We start from the raw sequence: 18,376 nt of genomic DNA on the forward strand, positions 1-18,376 counted from the left end.
AAAATGAGATTTATGTTAGAAGAATTATTACCTTGTCGCTGCCTCAGCTCAGCGGACATAGGGATTTCTGTACATCTCTATTTTCTTTTGCAGTTTCATTTTTCACATTTAACTCTAAATAAGTTTTTTCTTATTGCTACAATAACATATATTACCTCCCCACCACCCAAAAAAACAAAACTTTAGGTAATACAGAGAAAAAAATTAAAAGTACACATAGTTCTACTCCCCAGCAATACTCACTGTCAATATTTGTACTCTTATGGGCTCTATTTTTTTTCATGTATTTACATACATACTTATATATGTATATACATACACACATATATATCCACCCCACTAAACATGCTAGGAACATGTCTTTCCATGTTAATATATTATACTTAAAGTGTCACATTAATTATCAGTTACCTTATATTGCCCTTTGACTTTTTCCATTAGGTTCTCTGTTTTTTAGTTTATTTTTAAGTGCTCTTCTCTGTAAAAGATATATAACATGTTAACATGTATATAGCATATACATAACAAACTACTGCAACAATCTTAATTTATGGTATTTTTTCCTGTCATATGAATTTTAATTTTTTATTCAGTAAAATGCATCATTTTTTTCTTTTTGGTATACTTTGGTATTAGGCTTAGAAAGATTTTTTTTTCATCCCAAAGTTATGTAAGTATTTGTTAATATTTTTGCCAGTTCTTTTATGGTTGTATTTTTACATTTAACTCTTTAATTCTTTAGTAAATGCTTTAGGTACTTTGAAAGGCAAATCTGCAAAGCAGGGAAGTGTATCTGTAGGTAAACCAAATGGCTATTACCTATATTTCACTGTCCTGAAATATTTCCCTAAGTACCCTTCCAAGGCCTACAAGTCAAAGGTTAGAGAATCATCTTATCTTAGTCTTTAGTACAGCATTTGCTGAAAGTAAGAAACAGGCTTAGAAGGCCTGAGTCTGAAGGAGATTAAGGAAGACCACCAAAGAGAGACAGTTTACTTCTCAACATTGCTTTTAAAGGCCTAGAGGACAGCCCTTGCTTATATGTTTTCTAGAAACATCACACTAAATAAATAAACAAATGTTCAAAGATGTAGATATGAAACACGAATGTATCTTACGTGTATATAAGCATGCAGGGTTCTCCCCCTCCTTTTTGCCCATTTTTCTCGCTAATGGTCTGAGTTCCCCAAAGAGTTTATATATTGTCTGGCATTGGGAAAGGGGTATCTGATCCTTACTGCCTCTGGCTGAGGTGTCTTATCACACCTGGTCTCTGGGCATAATAAACCTCTTTTGTCTATATTACCTACTATAAAATATTCATGGCCAATATAATTATTGGTATAGTCTCATTCAAATCTGCCAAATCTGCCGCTTATTAGCTGTGGGAAAGTTTCTTCTCTGTGTGTCAGTTTTCTCATCGTTAAAATAGGAGAATATATTACTACCTATCTTATAGGATTGTGAGGATTAAATGAGTTCATCCATGTAAATTATTTAAACAGAATTTAGCACATAATAAATATCTGCTTTATTACAGGCATCATCATCATCTTATCAAGGGCAGAGTATAGTGATTGTTTGGAGAGCTCATCTCTTCCCTACTAATTAGGCCCCTTCTGTCCTACTCAGTTTGAGGCTGCCCACTATCGACCTGTGCCATTTGGCTCTCTACTCCTGGCAAGTATGCTGACTTAAATCTCAACTGTCTTTCATGCCCCCAGGGATAGGAGTGGCAGAACACTGAGGAACTTTTCTGGATCATTTCTGCACTTTGCTGGAGATAAGGGAAGCCTAGAGTGAGTTTGGGGGTGTTATTTCAGACCTCTTCTGTCACTCTGTTGTGACTATTTCACCAAGCTTCCTCAGTATTAGGGTTTTTCCCTCTACTTCCTTAGAGGAAATTTTAGTTTAATTATCTGAAGCTTCCTCTTTCAGTAACCTCGATGCACCTATTTCTCCTCTTTGGTAAGTGCTTTAAGGACTTTGAAAGCCAAATCTAAGGAGTAGGGAAATAGATGTGTGGGTAAGCCAGACAGCTGTTACCTACATTTCATTGTCTGAAATATAAGGTTAGAGAATTATCTTATCTTAGTCTTTAGTATAAAATTTGCTCAAAGCAAGAAAGGGCTTAGGTTAGCCCCTGTTTCTTACGCTGCCCTAAGGTGGTCAATAATAGATACATCCTCAGAGCTTGAGGTTCTGATCTTCCTAAGGTGGTCAATAATAGATACATCCTCAGAGCTTGAGGTTCTGATCTTCCAAATCAGGCCCTTTAGGAATCGAAACAAAACCAATTTTCTCTTGAATGTGTGCCTAGATCTTAGAAATAAAAGCCATGCTATGGAGATCCTATCTTGGAATTCTAAGCCAAGAATTTAGTTCTTTTATTTTAGGCTTTATCTGCTCTCTTCCCTGAGGGTGATATTTGTAAATCAAGAGAAATGGGTAAAAGAAGAACAATAGGGAGGGGAAAGAGCAACCTTTCAATATCTAAAAACTTCCCATTACAGTTGTATTTATGGTCATTTTGAAGCAGGATACTTCCACTGTGCCTAGGATGTGCAACTGTTGGATAATTACAGGCGTGTATCTTTTTAAGAACTTTTGCCTTCCCACCCCTTTTTTGGGTCACATCTTCTATAATGTATTGAATATATAGTCAGAGGGCGTTTCATTTTTATTTTGGCTGTTTAACTAATTGATTCTTATATAACTATAATAATCGTCAGTCTTCACTATAAATAAGTTACTTTTTAGTTACACCAGTTTAGGACTTAAAAATTGTAGGCTCTAGTGATGGAAAGGGGGGAAATATGAGCTAGAATTAATGTCAAAACAGAGGACAAGGGCCTCCCTGGTGGCGCAGTGGTTGAGAGTCCGCCTGCCGATGCAGGGGATGCGGGTTCGTGCCCCGGTCTGGGGGGATCCCATATGCCGCGGAGCGGCTGGGCCCGTGAGCCATGGCCGCTGGGCCTGCGCGTCCGAAGCCTGTGCTCCGCAACGGGAGAGGCCACAGCAGTGAGAGGCCCGCATACCGCAAAAAGAAAAAAAAAAAAAAAAAAAAACAGAGGACAAGAGTGTGGTAATAGCAACAGAAATAAGTAATAGGTGGTCAGTTGACTTTGTTATCAGTATCAGTCCAGGGGATTGCATCTTTTCTTGATGGTTTAACATTTTTGGTGCCTGTTGTTAAGTGTGATAGCATTCCTAGTCAAAGACTTTTTGTCCAGGGTCCATTTAAGAGTCTGAGATAGGGAAATTGGGGACAGTTTGCATCTATTGATAAAAGGACTTTTGCAAAGACTTTGTCTGTCTACTTCACCAATATAATCCAAATGTGTAGTAGAACGCTTGGCACACAGGTGCTCAGATAGCAATAACAATATACTTTTTTTTTTTTTTTTTTTGCGGTACGCGGGCCTCTCACTGTTGTGGCCTCTCCCGTTGCGGAGCACAGGCCCCGGACACGCAGGCTTAGCGGCCATGGCTCACAGGCCCAGCCGCTCTGCGGCATGTGGGATCCTCCCAGACCGGGGCACGTACCCGTGTCCCCTGCATCGGCAGGCAGACTCTCAACCACTGCGCCACCAGGGAAGCCCAACAATATTTTTTTATTGAGGTATAGTTGATTTACATTATTGGTCTCAGGTGTATAATAGTTATTCAAAATTTTTATGGATTATACTCTGTTTATAGTTTTAAAATATTGGCTGTGTTCCCTGTGCTGTTCAATATATCCTTGAAGTATATTTCTTTTATACATAGTAGCTTGTACCTCTGAATCCCCTACCCCTATATTGCCTTTCTCCCCACTGGTAACCACAAGTTTGGTCTCTATATCTGTGAGTCTGTTTCTTTTTTGTTATATACTCTAGTTTGTTTTATTTTTTAGACTCATATAACATACAGTATTTGTCTTTCTCTCTCTGACATTTCACTAAGCATAATACCCTCCAGCTGTATCCATGTTATTGCAAATGGCAAAATTTCATTCTTTTTTATGACTGAGTAATATTCCACTGTAAATATATACCACATCTTCTTTATCCATTCATCTGTTGATGGACACTTAAGTTGCTTTCATATCTCGGCTACTATAACTAATGCTGCTATGAGCATTGGGGTGCATGTATCTTTTTGAATCAGTGTTTTCATTTTCTTGTGATATATACCCAGGAATGGAATTGCTGGATCATATGGTAGTTTTATTTTTAGTTTTTTGAGGAACCTGCATACTGTTTTCCACAGTGGCTGCACAAACTTACATTCCCACCAACAATGTACAAGCATTCCCTTTTCTCCACATCCTTGCCAACATTTTTTTCTGGTCTTCTTGGTGATAGCCATTTTGACAGGTGTGAGGTGATATCTCATTGGCAGCAACAATAATATTAATGATAAAGGCAACTGACATTTTGTGATTCTCATACGTTTTAGGCACTTTATAAGACTTTTACATATATTTATTCATTCATTCTTCACAACAACCAATGAGATAGGTTTTTTAATACCCTCATTTTTAGAGATGAGGAAATTGATGCCCAGAGGCTAAATGACTTTTCCAAGGTCTAATAACTAATAAGTAACTGGCAGAACTAAGATATATACAAGGCATCTGGATTCAGAGTCTAGCTCTTAACTACTAAACTACACTGTTTGTATGTTGTTTGTGATGTTGAATGAATGAATGAAGCCCACATGTACATTGCCAGAATGAAAACATTGTCAGAGGGTTGATTAGTTTTTAAAATAAATTATATAAAACAATTTAAATTACTGTAGAAATTTGGCTTTTTTATATTATCTAAAAGTCTGAAAATGACTCTTTTGTAAAATAATACGTTTTTCCCTCCTCTGGAATACTAGCTGCATTTCATCTAGAAATAATGCTCTAGAGAATGAGTTTTATAGGTAACTTATACTATAAGGGTGTGGTTATTTCCACCCTAAGAAATAGTCTAAATAATTCGACTTTATTTAACAGATCAACTTGTTCTTTGACAGTGTTCTTAAATCTTCTTTTATTTACTGAAATTTTTTTGAATTTAGAGATATTTGTAAATTTCTCATTAGCAGACCCAAGCATGCTTTAAATAATTTAAAGAAAATAGAAATTGCCATTCTTAAATACTGATAGTTTCAAAAGTAAATACTGTTATTGATACATTATTAGATTTTGATGAGTAGAGCTGTTCCTGCACACAAACATCTTGGCCACCTGCAACTGTTTGTCAGTGGACTTTGTTTGAGAACACTAGTAGTAATTGTAAACTTAGGAATGTGTGACAAGCTCACAGCCAGCTGTGCATATCCTGACTTTTTCCAGGTGTTAAAATAAATATGACCATTTGGTTCACTTGTAACTCAACAAAAATATTTCACGATTCATTAGCTTAAAAATCCATTTATAATTTTTTATTGGAGGGAGTAGATAATGTTATATTCATTTGAAATGAAAAAATACATACCCAGAAATATTTGTGGTATCATTACTTATTATATTCAATGGTCTCTTCATAAAATGAAAAGAATTTTAATGTAACATTTGTGTAGATTTTTTTCACATTCTTTTCACAGGAAAAGACCTACTGAGCTACTTCTGCCTATAGGTATCAAAAAGAATTTTAAAAAATGAATGAAAATATGCTTTTTATTCAGTCAAAGTTCAGCTTGCCTTGGCAGAACCCAGTTCAAGTTGATCTTATATTAATTTTTATCTTTGGTATGTGTCATATGTTTGATCGTTATTTGATAATAATTACTCTTTATTGAATACCTTGCTATTAGGTGTTAGCTCAAGAGACCCAGATGCTTACATCTTTCTTGAATAAACTACCCATTCTCATAAGGTTCCTGAGGGAGAATATAGACAGGAGAGTCAACTGCAAGTGGAAAAATCCAAATCCATTTTACTATTAGATTATCTTGCATCTGAAACTCCAGATGTGAAGCTAGGGTGCTCAGACAAACTGGAGTGGAATATATGGCCCCTCCACCCCAAAATAAAGAAATAAACTCAGGAAGAGCAAAGTGGAGTGAGCTGAAAGTGAAAAGAGCTGATAGAGCTCCCTTACCCCTGCCTCCCTGCCATCACACACACTTTTATTTCTCATCTGTTAACCCAGTCATTACTAGTATCCAGTCTTAAGGTAAAGCAAAAGAGGGACTCTACCCCCTTGGAAGGGAAGATTCTTCCTTGCTTTTTTCTGGAGAAGAGAATAAATTAACATAATTGGTCAGATTCCTGGACACTAATTAAGCCTTGTTAACTTCTGGCAGACTCTCGCTCTGTTTTTAAAAAGAAATACGCTGATGCAAACAGCTTTCGAATTTTCTTGAGCGAGACCTATCATGTGGCTAGCCAGGGGATATTAAGGTCAGGATAGTGAGGTCCCTGACCCCACCTCTGTGTGGCTGCTCCTTTGATATTTATTACTACTTTTTATAGAAGTATACCGGGCCTGTAGAGATGCCTTTTTTGAAACCAGCCATAAAAAGTTACTGATGAACTCCAACTCCAGACTAGATCAAAAATATATGCCTGTTTTATTCCCTATTTGAAATAATGCTCAGCTTGCCACTCCAGCCTACGTCAGATTTTAGAATTTGACACTGGGGTTTTGTCCAGTCTTTGACCATTATTGTCTTTGGCCAATGCTTAGAAATGCCCAAATTCTCACTCGTGGGTATCAGAGAGAGTCTAGCACATAAGACAAGTGAGGGAATAAATATGGATTCCTTCTACTCCTTCTGATCAGGCCCTCATACCAATTCCAGCCTTACAGAAAAGAAGAGAAGGGGCGGGAAGGGCCATACCCATGATCTTTACACACATACATAGCCCAAAATTTGTTTTGGAATATGACTAATCAGACTAATATGACTAATCAGTATACCATGTATACTGGCTTCACAGCTTAGGAGTGCACTTAGACTAGCTTATTGCTCTTATCGAAATTTACCTCAAGTAGGGACTGCATACAAGTCAGAGAACAGTTGTTTTTATATATATATATATATATATATATATATATATATATATATATATATATACACACACTAAAGATATGTCACTCCTTTTCCAGGAAAAATCATATTTACTTTTATATAAAGGTCTGCAAAGCTCATATATTCAATAGGTCAAAATCCTGATTTCACCTACCTCCTAGTGGATGGATCATTACATCCAGTCCAAGGGTCTTGACATTATAAGGTGCTTTGTAACAAAGTACCATACTCAAGTAGACTATATTTAAAACTTTTTTTTTTTTTTTTTTTGCGGTACGCGGGCCTCTCACTGTTGTGGCCTCTCCCGTTGCGGAGCACAGGCTCCAGACGTGCAGGCTCAGCAGCCATGGCTCACGGGCCCAGCCACTCCGCGGCATGTGGGATCTTCCCGGACTGGGGCACGAACCCGTGTCCCCTGCATCGGCAGGTGGACTCTCAACCACTGAGCCACCAGGGAAGCCCTAAAACTATTTTGATATACAATGAATTTTCAGATAAATGGATTGAACATGAATCTTTTCATAGAGAATTGTATCAGTCCAATACAAACAATGAAAACCATATTAGAATGTATGAATATGTAAAAGTTAGAAATACTAAAGGCAGGAATTAAAGATGCTACCTTTTTTTTCACCTTCAGCGTTGTTACAAAGGAAGAAATGTAAGCAGGATTAATATTGGGAAAGAAAAAACTACTACAAGCAGATAACATGATTTCTCACAAATGAATAATTATCAACTGAAAAACTTTTAGATCTGACCAGATCCAAGATAAATATGCACCTTAACCTATTAACAGTAGTCACTTCTGGGAAAAGAGATGTTAGTGTTGAAAGATAAAGGTGGACATTCCTGTGCTAAAGGAACTGTTCTATAGTTTGACTGTGGTGGTGGATACACAGACCTACACAAGTGATAAAATTGTGTAGAAATAAAGACACAAATAAGTCCAAATAAAACTGGGGAAATCTGAAGAAGATTGGTGGTTGTATCAATGTCTATATATTGTTTTTAATATTGAACTATGGTTTTGCAAGATGTTACCATTAGTGGAAACTGGGTAAAAATACATGGGATCTGGCTGTGTTCTTTCTTACAATTTCATTTGAATCTAAAATTATCTCAACAATTTCAAATAAAATGAAGGATAACTAAAAATTTCCCAGAAATTATGAAAAATTCCACAATTCAAGGAACTCAGATAGCCCAAGCAAAATAAAGGAAATCTACAAGTAGAGTGGTAAGGACAGCTTTTACCAACTTGCAAATTCACCAGTTTACAATGTCCCTTTCTTGCTTAGTAGTAAAGTACCAAAGACATGATTTTCAACTATTCTACATTCTCCAATCTTCCGTATGTTTAAGTGTGACTTAGGGCCTAATTTCTTGCCTGTATAATGTTTTCAGCTGGGGACCTTAAGGAATAAACAGGCTACTTCTGTTTTCTTTCTTCTTCTTGTAAACCAAAGCAAGAATATGCCTGTGACCTGGTTGTGACCGTAGGGATGGCACTAAAACAGGATGGAAGGAGGCTGCGTTCCTGCGTAACAATGTGGACAAGAGCCCACGCATCAACCTGGAATAGACAGCCTAGATTGTCACCTGTCCTTTTGAACTACTGTACTTTTAGTTTTCCTTGTTACACATCTAGTGCTTCCCTAAACTGGTAATATACCTAGACATGTCAGAGTGTAACTGCAGAAAACCAAAAAGAAAAGAAAAGACAAACTACTTTTAAAGGAGCTACAGTTATGAACAGAAACAAACTTTCCTCCAAAAGTTACCACTGTATTGAATTTTGTATTTATCATCCCCATATTTCTCTGAATACTTTTATTAAATATGTATCCTTAGCAATATGGTATCATTTTGCATGTTTTTAACATAATGTAAATGGTTTCACTGTGTATTCTTCTGCAACTTGCCTTTTTGGTCAATATTGTGTTTATAAGATATATTTGTGTTGAAACAAATAACTATTTCATTCATTTTCTCTGCTGAGTAATATTCCATTGCATTAATATGCTACCTCAATTTATTAATCTGTTCTTTTGTTGGTGGTCATTTAGGTTATCCAGATGTTGCTGTTTGAAACAATAGTGCTATGAATATTTTTCTATATATGCCCCTACGCAATAGTTAGGCCCTTATGCAAGAGTTTCTGAGTTATGTGCTTATGAGTGGAAATGGTCTTAGAATATACACATTTTCATAGGATATTGCCAATTTGCTCACCAAAGTATTTGTACCAATTTATACTCATTAGCATATAAAAGTTTATTTCTACACATCCTCAGTATTGTCAGATATTTTAAAATTTATAATTATAGCAGAAATGAAATTATATCTCCCTATGACTCTAACTTGCATTTTCTTAATTACACATGAGGTTGATCAACTTTTCATATATTTATTGGCCATTTGGTTTTCTTTCTTCATGAATTGCCTTTCATTCTACATTAGTATTTAGTCCTCAAAAATAGACTGAGAGGCTAGTATTAATACAAGTTCATTTATCAAATATTTATCGAGTACCTTCTAGCATTGTGCTAGCTGCTGAATATATGATAGTAAATAAGATAGACCACTGTCCTTGCCCTAATGGAGCTTACAAAGTGATTTTTTTTACCTTTTTCAGCTTATAGTGTTTTCCTTTGGACTAACTTCCAGAGGCCTTTCATAATTAAAGTTATCTCAGACTGATGTTACAATTTCAGATACTGAATGCTGCTATTGAAAATGATGTTTGTCTAGAGAGACGTGTTATGCCTATTAGGATAATTAGGATAATTGAATTGAGATGTGAAGAGTGGATGGGATAAGCTATTAATATGAGAAGAGTTGATATGAGAAGAGTCTTACATTTAATGGAAATAACAGCTTCAAATGCTTTGCATGTAGAAGGAAGAGAAAATAGGCCAGTGTGGCTGAATTAAAGAGAAATGAAAGGGGAAAAATTATGAGACTTGAGAGGTGGGCAGGAGCTAGACCATGCATAGCCTACAGGCCACGTAATGGGCTTTTGTTCTGAAATTATCCTAGTAGTCATGGGAAACCAGTGTTTTTGGTGCAAAGTCTGACGACATTTTTGTTCTTGGTCCTTTGTATATTACTTGTTTCTCTCAGGAAGTTTCTAAGCCTTTCTCTGTGTTCTCAGTTTTCTAAAATTTTATGATGATATGCCTTTTTCTAGATCTCCTGTCTTTCATCTTTGTGGGCATTCATTGGGTACTTTTAGGCTTAAGATTTAAGTTTTCCAGTTTTGGGAAATTTTATTATTTCTTTGATACTTTTCTTCCAATTTAAGTCCTGCTCTTTTTCTGGAACTTCTTTTAGATGATGGACCACCTGAAAGGATTCTCTATCTTATTTTTTTTCTCTCTTATGGTCTATATGTAATTTGTGAGTATTTTCTTCCAGTCTCTGCCTTGTATTATCATTCTCTGATGAATATTTTTCACTGAGCAGTTTTTAACTTTGATGAAATCTAATTAACTTTTTTTTTTATGGATTGTGCTTTAGGTATCATGTTTAAGAACTCTTTTTTTTTTTTTTTTTTTTTTTTTTTTTTTTTGCTGTACGCGGGCCTCTCACTGTTATGGCCTCTCCCGTTGCGGAGCACAGGCTCCGGACGCGCAGGCTCAGCGGCCATGGCTCACGGGCCCAGCCACTCCGCGGCATGTGGGATCCTCCCGGACCGGGGCACGAACCCGCGTCCCCTGCATCGGCAGGCGGACTCTCAACCACTGCGCCACCAGGGAAGCCCCATGTTTAAGAACTCTTAATGCTAGGACATGAAGATTTTCTCGTATGTTTTCTTTTAAAAGTTTTATTGTTATACATTTACACTTATATCCATGATCTATATTGCATTACTTTTTGTATAAGGTGTGAGATTTAGGTTGAGTTCTGCAATATCTCCCTGTCTCTCTCCTCTCCCTCTCTCTCTCTCTTTCTCTCTCTACTGTGGAAATTGTCCCACAGGCAATTGTCAAATTGTTCCAATACTATCTTTTGCCCATTGAGTCACTTTTGCACCTTTAACTTGATATATACAATTGTGGGTGACCGTTTTTTCCTTTCAGCACTTTAAAAATGTTGTGTCAATTTTTGTTGTCAGTTGTGGTGAAAAACACGTAAGATTTATCCTCTTAATTCTTTAAGTATACAGTGCAGTATTATTTACTATCAGCACAATGTTGTACAGAAGATCTCTAGAAGTTTTTCACCTTACATAACTGAAACTTTATACACAACGAACAGCAACTTCCCATTTCCCCTGTCTTCCAGCATCTGCCAAGCACCCCATTCTATTCTGTGCTTTGATGAATTTGACTATTTTAGATAACTCATTTACGTGGAATTGTTCAGTATTTGTCCTTCTGTGACTGACTTACTCCATTTAACATAATATCCTCAAGTTTCATCCATGTTGTAGCATATTACAGGATTTCATTCTTTTTAATGACTGAATAATATTCTGTTGTGTGTATATACCATATTGTGTTTATCCAGTCATCCATTGATGGACATTTAGGTTGTTTCTACTTCTTGGCTATTGTTAACAATGCTTTGGTGAATATGGTAGTACAGATATCTCCTTGATATCCTGATTTCAATTTTTTTGGATAAATACCTGCAAGTAAGCTACTGGATCATATGGTAGTTCTGGGTTTGTTGTTGTTGTTGTTGTTGTTTTGAAGCACCTCCATTCTGTTCTCCATATCAGCTGCACCATGTTATATTACCACCTACAGTACAGCAGAATTCCAATTTCTCCACATCCTTACCAATCATTGTTATTTTCTGTGTTTTTTTATAATGGCCATCTTAACAGGTGTGAAGTGATCTCACAGTGATTTTGATTCCCATTTCTCTGGTGATTAGTAACATTGAGCATCTTTTCCTTTACCTGTTAGCCATTTGTATGACTCTTTGAACGTCCATTTTTAAATTTGGTTATTAGTTTTTTCTGCTATTGAGTTGTAGGAGTTCCTTATGTATCAATATTTTAGAGATTTACCCTTTATCAGTTATATACTTTGCAAATATTTTCTCTCATTCCATAGGTTGCCATTTCACTCTGTTGATTCTTTCCTGTACAGAACCTTTTTTAGTTTCATGTAGTCTCATTTGTTTATTTTTGCTTTTGTTGCCTATGCTTTTGGTGTCATATCCAAGAAATCATCATCAAGACCAATGCCACAAAGCCTTTCCCCTATGTGCCACTTCCTTCTGGCCTCTTGATTTATTATGAGAAATCCACTGTTACTGGTCCCCTTCAGATACTGTGTTGTTTCTCAATGACTGCTTTTAAGAGTTGTTCTTTGTTTTTAGTTTTTCAGAAATTTGGTTATGATATCTAAGCATCAGTTTCTTTGGGTTTACCCTGTTTACTGATTTCTTAGTGGGTTCACTAAGCTTCTTGAACCTGTAGGTTTATGTATTATGTCTTTTATTAAATTTGGGAAGTTTTCAACCATTACTTCTTCGAAATTTTTTTTTACCCCAGCATTCTTTTTTCTCTTCTTCTGGAACTCCAGTGACATGGACCTGAGAGCTTTTGTTATTGTCTCAACATGTCACTGAGGTGCAGTTCTTTTTTAAAAATCTATTTTCTCCCTTGTTTATATTTGATAGTTACTATTGATTTATCTTCTGGTTCACTGATTCCTTCTTCCGTCATCTCCATTCTTCTACTGAGCCCATCTAGTGAATTATTTTAGTTTGGTTATTGTATTTTTCAGTTCTAAAATTTTCATTTGGCTCTTCTTTATATCTTCCATTTCTTTTCTGAGATTTTCGGTTTTTCCATTTGTCTCAAGAGTGTTTGTAGTTTCTTCTTGGAGCATTTGTATGATAGCTCTTTAAAATCATTGTTTGATAATTCCAACAGCTGTATTATCTCAGTAATGATATGTATTGATTGTCTTTTCTCATTTAAGCCCAGGTTTTCCTGCTTCTTGATGTGATGTGTAATTTTGGATTGTATCCTGGATATTTTGAGCATTATGTTATGAGAATATAGTTTCTATGTAAGTCTTCTCTTCTAGCAGGCAGTCATCCTATATAGGTTCAGAACACACATCCTGACCCATTTTTGTTGGCTGTGGCTTGAATGTCAATTTAGTTTCCAAAGCAATTGTAGTGCAAATCTGGTATGCCTCAGTACTATCCAGAGGTCAGTTTGAAACCTGGTAATAGTCTATACTATAGTTCAGTTCTCACAGCCCTTACTGTGTTGATTCTTGTTGGTTTCATGCCAGAGCCACTTGGGGTTGTGCCCAGGACTTCGTAGACGTTCAAGAATACCTTTCTCTACCTCTCTTCTCTCTAATCCTCCTCCCCCTCTCTAGTTTGGGAGGGGATGGGTTGCTGCTCTTTGCTCTTTTGCTTAGTGCAGGATGGAAATGGTCAACAGAGTTCCATCCCCACAGTGCCTGGTATGGAAAGAGAGGGGCACTGCTCCTTTCATCATATTTGTCTGGAGTTGGGAGGGTATAATTAGACGAGTTGTATTCTGAAGAGCCATCCTTTTTCTAGTCCTCTGACTAGAGAGAATGGGTTTTCCTTGGGGCTTTTGTTTGTTTTGTTTTGTTTTGGTCTGTACCCATTGCATACATAGGAGACAAACAACAACAGGGAAAAAAAATCATCATACTCAAAACAGGTCATTTCTCAAGTTCCTTGGTACTAGTCAATCTATCTTCTTTTCTTTTTCAGAGTCTTCTGATAATTGCCTTATGTTTTTGTCCATAGCTTTTCACTATAATCAGCAAGAGGAATAGGGTTGAATATGCTTACTCCATCTTGTCCAGAGCTGAAAGTTTCTCTGAGAATTTAAATATCATTTCTTTAAAATTTTCTTCTGCTTCTAACATACTCTTAGCTTATTCTTGATTTGATTTCTTCTTTTTGCTATATTTTCATATTGGAGGCTAAATGTAAATTCATTTTTCTTTTTCTTTTTTTTTTTTTTTTTGCGGTACGCAGGCCTCTCACTGCTGTGGTCTCTCCTGTTGTGGAGCCCAGGCTCTGGACATGCAGGCCCAGCGGCCATGGCTCACGGGCCCAGCCGCTCCGCGGCATGCGGGATCCTCCCGGACCGGGGCACGAACCTGTGTCCCCTGCATCGGCAGGCGGACTCTCAACCACTGCGCCACCAGGGAAGCCCTCATTTTTCATATTTAATAGTGAGGCACCGAAAATCTGATTACAGGCTCTTATTTATCCATGGGGCTTGATGACTAGCAGTTTTTCCATAGGACAATCTACAGCAAGCTGGCTTTTTCATTGGCTGCCACTATTAAAGTATAACTTTCAAAAAGGTTAAAAAATACAACTCATATACATAAAAATGACAAGTACCAAAGAATTTATTTGACTCACTAAGATGTTATGACTGATTCAAAGAGCAGTTGAGAATCTAGTGTAACACACACATAGGTATATCTTCAGCTTGTTGCAAAAGAGGAAGTCAGAGTGACACCATCTGTGTGGCCTCAAAAACATACATCCATTCTGTGAACTGCCTGTGGGGGCCATGTGGAAAAGAGCTGAGGGTGGCCTATGGATGATGGCCAGCAAGAAAAGGGGGATCTCAGCTGTACAACCCCAAGGAACTGAATTCTACCAACAAAAGAGTGAGCTTGGAAGCCTCAAGTTCCAACAATGAGCCCAAAGCCTCCTTATGAGAACTCAGTCTAGCTGACAACCTGACATCAGCCTTGTGATATTCATAGCAGAGAACCCCTCCTTGCCTTGTCAGACTTCTGACCTACAGAACTGTGAGCTAATGAATGGATGTTGTTTTTAAGCTACTAAGCTTCTGGTATTTTATTATGCAACAATAGGGCACTAATACAATACCAAAGAAGTGCAAATAAATTGGTCAACATGTAAGTAAATCTAAACAAATATATGTATAAAAAATAACAGTATTATCTCTTTGGGAGTGTCTTCAAGAATGACAAAAACAAAACTCTGAGCTAAAGCATATGAACTGAAAGAGGGCTGACTGTAGTTACAATATTCTAAGATCTATATATTTGAGAAGCAGAGATCTGTAGGTGTGGTGTCCCTCCTAAAAGGGGATCAGATCCTAAATCCGATCTCCCCTCCTTCTTGGGCAAATGGCCATTCTATCAGAGACCATAATTCCCTGACTCACATACAACTGGAGAGCCATATGTTGAGTTCTCTCCAGGGTTACATGAGTTGGAGTCATGTGTGCACCTTTCACCTTATTTTCTTAAAAGGAAACAGTTTGCCCTAGACTTCTTTTCCTCCTTTCTGATGTTTGGACATGGACAATATAGAGACCCAGCTTTGAACACACAAATACAGACCATAATGGATGATGGAGCAACAAAATGGAATCATCTGGTTCCCTACCTAAATGACTAAGTAGAGTAGAGCCATACAGCTAACCTGTCTATAACTTGGGACCATCACATGAGGTAGAGATCTACATTATTTAACTCTTTATATTTTTACATTTATTTCTTAGAGCAGCTTAACCTTAACAGTAACTAAATTAGTCCCTGCAGCTGGAATGCAACAATCATAGGAACCTAAAATATGGGGCATTTGGCTTAGCAAAATTTAGGGCTTAGCAGTGAAGCAGTAGATCTTATGTTGTTTGGGGTACAGAAGCAGTTGGCTTTTCCAGCTTGTGAGGCTCACATTTCTGGATTCTCTATTTCCTTCCTTCTCTGCTTGCAAATTGGCATATTCTTGCCTTAACTCATCTTTTTCTTATAAAGCAGCAAGGGTAGAGAACACATATTCCTTATTGCTTTTAGTAAGGTATTATAAGAAATAGCATGAGATAAAACTGACTCAAAACCTTTCCGTAAATCTTCCTCAAAGAAAGAAAGGCAATCTTTTGACAAAGATCAGATTGAGGATGTTGCCTTCCAACCTAAACCTGTTGTTCAGATAGCCTCAAAATAGCCATCATTAAAATGAGAAAGAGGGAGAGAGGGAAACAAGAAGATAAGAAAAAACCGGCTTAGAAACTTTGTCTAGAAAAAGAACAGAAAACAAACTTTGATGGGGTTACTGGCATATAGACAAATAGGAAATAAATAGAACCAAAGCCAGAAAAGGTGTTTTGAGAATTACACTGCCAACAAGTCAATAAGTAAGATCTTGTGAAAGGCTGTGGTTGTTCAATCCTTGATGCAACCCTCAGGCTCCCAAACCAACTCTAGCAATGAAGTGGGATATTAAAACATTACACTCTTCCGTTCCCAATCTAACCCTACTACATTCTCTCCAAAATCAAGTATGGCCACAGAAGATTGGGAACAATGAAGAATGTCTAGAAGGCAAAGGCAGAGTCCACAGTTGATAGGGGAATTTTTCTAATAGATTAGAACCAGCATGTAACCAAGAAACCTTTTTTACTGCTAGGCTAAGGGGTTCTTTATAATTCCTGCTCAGCATAATTTTTCTCCTTTCTGTGGGCAGATGACTACTCTGTAGTTCAATTCTTCCTTTATCCAAAAGATCTTCAATTCTTCCTTTATCCAAAATATCATAGTATATTAGGGTTCAGGTTTGTATAAGTTGTCTATTAGTATATTGTTCACAGGACTAAGAGGCACCTCATATGAACTGAATGGAGAGAATTTTACAGCACCTAGATGTCTTGGACGTTGGACTAGATAGGATCTTGGATTATGGTTCATAAAGAGGCAGTAAGTCTTTTTTAATGTGTGCGAAGAAAGCAGGCATAGGTGTTTAGATGGCCAGCCTACTAGTTGTCCCCAAAAGGTCTATTCTTCCCTTCTTCCTAGGTACTTGGTCTTAGCAGCAAGAGACTACATTTCCCACTCTGACTTGCAGCAAGATATTGCTGTGTGACTAACTACTTGCTGTTAGGAATGCTATGTGCAACTTCTGCCTCAATGGCTTGAAAGAAAATTGCCTGCATGGGATTTTCTCTCTTTCTCCTTCCTATAGAATGTAGATGTGGCAGCAATCCAGCATTAACCACGCAGATGAGGACAGCATCCTAGTAGATGATGGTGCAATGACATGGAAGCAGGCTAGAGCCCTGGGTGATATTATGGAGCAGAGCCATCCTATTAATCTGGACTGCTCATGTCAGGACCAAAAAGAGAAATTTTTTTTGTTAAGCCACTGTGTCTTTGAGTAGCTTAGCCTTTTCCCTGATTAATTCAGAAAGCTAAGACAGTGCCTTAGGTTAGACTTTGTTAAGCACCTATGATAAAATTTTAAGGGGTAACCACAAAAAGAACGGAAATTCAGTGTATAACTTCTAGCCTAAAAATCTTAATTCCCCTCCTCGCCCCCCCACCAAAAAAAAAAGACAAGAAGGAAATAGAAGCAAAGGAGAAAAGCACCGACAAATAGTACAAAATAAGATTATAGTAACAAGTCCATAAATATGAGTAATCACAATAAATGTAATGAACTAAATTCACCAATTAAAAATCATCATAATATAGAAAGATTAAAAGTAAAAAGAATAGAAAAAAAATATGAGGCAAATAATCAAAATAACATTGAGGTGGTTATATTTCTATGAGACAAATTAAATTCTGCAGGAAAGTATAACAACTCTAAACTTATATTCCTCTATTAACAGAGCCATGATATATATGGGTATTGTTTTAAGAGAGGTTCAGGCTTATCTTGGAAAGTCTTCTTGATTCTGGATATAGAAAATCTCAAGGAATACTCAAAAAACTTACTACAACTTCTAAATAAATCAAGCAACGAACTCAAATAAATTTAAGAAATGAATGGCAATACTTGTATATGAAAAGCTTTAAAACATTGCTGGGAGAAATTAAAGATCTAAATTAGTAGTGAGAGATTTCATATTCATAGATTGGAAAACTTAATATTGTCAAGATGACCCTCTGTCTAAATTGATCTACAAATTCAATACAATCCTTATCAACATCCTAGCAGATTTTTTTTGTAGAAATGGACAAGCTGATCCTAAAATGTATATAGAATTGCAAAGGGAGTAGGATAAACAAAAGAATTTGAAAAAGAAGACAATTTTACTTTTTCCTTTACAATTTGGATGCCATTAACTTTTTTTTTTTTTTTTTTTTTTTTGCGGTACGCAGGCCTCTCACTGTTGTGGCCTCTCCCGCTGCGGAGCACAGGCTCCAGACGTGCAGGCCCAGCGGCCATGGCTCACGGGCCCAGCCGCTCTGCGGCACACGGGATCCTCCCGGACCGGGGCACGAACCTGTGTCCCCTGCATCGGCAGGCGGACTCTCAACCACTGCGCCACCAGGGAAGCCCCATTAACTTATTTTTATCTCTCATTGCACTAGTTTTCAGGACCTCTATTACAATGTTGATATAAATGATGAAA

Source organism: Mesoplodon bidens (genome assembly GCF_964165515.1).
Source record: "Mesoplodon bidens genome assembly, chromosome: 8".
In the NCBI taxonomy this organism is placed as follows: domain Eukaryota; kingdom Metazoa; phylum Chordata; class Mammalia; order Artiodactyla; family Ziphiidae; genus Mesoplodon; species Mesoplodon bidens.